This window comes from Dendropsophus ebraccatus, chromosome 2, assembly GCF_027789765.1.
Source record: "Dendropsophus ebraccatus isolate aDenEbr1 chromosome 2, aDenEbr1.pat, whole genome shotgun sequence".
NCBI lineage: Eukaryota > Metazoa > Chordata > Amphibia > Anura > Hylidae > Dendropsophus > Dendropsophus ebraccatus.
In genome coordinates this window covers 181997876-181999365 of record NC_091455.1, presented here as the reverse complement: position 1 = coordinate 181999365, position 1490 = coordinate 181997876, and the positions used below count along the sequence as shown (strand labels likewise).

Here is a 1490-nt window from a genome sequence, read left to right as displayed (position 1 = left end):
ATAGCATGAAAACATAGTAACAAAACCAATGAACTTGAACTTTGCATTACACGTGCATTATGCCAAGTTCAGGCCAGCTGGGACTTGTAGTTCTACAAAACTCTTCCCAGTACCTGTGACACAGAACGATGGCCAGCACACTGTCACTATCATTGTCGTTTAAACAGAACATGTTTTAAGACAACGATCAGCTGACATTGTGCATGGTCCTATTACACCAAATAATTATGACAATAAAATAGACATAAAGGGTTTTTTGTAGTTTTTATTTTATTGAATATTATCTTAAAAAAACGGCTTCTCCTCCCTCCGCTGCCGCAGGATTCTAGATGTTCTGAAAAAATAATAAGACATGGTTAGATTTGTTGATAATGTTTATCATATTCTTTATATTGATGATGATGATAAATTTGCAGATATGTTGGATGTTATGAAAGTATACTTACCATCCTCCTAACCTGCCACTGATCTCACCCAGAGAATTACCTCTTCCCGGGGATTCTCTGTAAAATAGAAAATATTTTACATTGTGAATGGTGCAATTTTACCTGGGACAGGTGTTAGTATATACAGTACATGTACTATCCATAGACACCATGTAGATGAGGAATATTACTATTATTATAGGGGTCATGCTCCTAGACTTACCTTGGTCATGTTGTTTTGCTCGCTTCTCCCTCCATGCAATGATTTTCATACTAAAAAAAAAGAAAAGGAGAAGGTTATAGAGATGTCCCTGTGCTATACAGTAACAACAGTGACCATTAGGAGTGACCAAACAGAACAAAGACAAGATATTACATACAGTACATGGTGACAGTAACTTACCAGATGTAATCAATAAACCAGCCAAAGAAAGTAAGCAGTATAATCACAAAGATTATAATGAAAAAAAATCTCAGTTCAGCGATCCCTGAAAAATAAAGACATTGTTAGAAAAATAGTTATACTTTTTACTTAATAATAATTATACAGCAAACACAGGTAACATAGGTAATAATATCTTGTGGTACATACCAGCCCTGGACGTTCTCGTCGCCATCCTTTGCCCATCAAAGGTAACAGCCAGTGTGTCAGCTGGTATTTACCCCAGCTCAGCACTGTGACATCATCATGATGTCATACATACATACATATATGCAAATGATGCTGCATCCTCCTATATAATACTGATAACTGGCAGCTGCCTATGAATGTACAGAATGATTGTATGGAGGGAAAATATCTTATATCATTATATGAACCATCCTTCCATAATAATAGAATAAAGTTGTATAATAATAGATTAATGTTACATAACTCAAAATTCTGAAAGCAGACTAATAAAGATATAAATATCACTTATATTACACATAATATCACATACATGTAATAATGTTATTATGATGAGATCTTTCATATAGTGATGCCCTCATAGGAAATGCTGCTATAAAGGGGCATTGCCATCAGAGACCCATAGGATGTGAGTAACATGTCTGATATGTGCTGCT

At 35.0% G+C, this 1490-nt stretch overlaps 1 long non-coding RNA gene across 1 annotated transcript; it reads right to left on the bottom strand.

The window, feature by feature from the left end:
- Positions 1-257: 257 nt before the first annotated feature.
- LOC138784796 (uncharacterized) lies at positions 258-1063 on the bottom strand. Its single transcript, XR_011361942.1, has 5 exons — positions 1018-1063; positions 829-913; positions 649-698; positions 447-503; positions 258-334 (listed from the first exon to the last, which is right to left on the bottom strand). It is a non-coding gene; the product is annotated as an uncharacterized lncRNA (long non-coding RNA).
- Between the last annotated feature and the right edge of the window lie 427 nt (positions 1064-1490).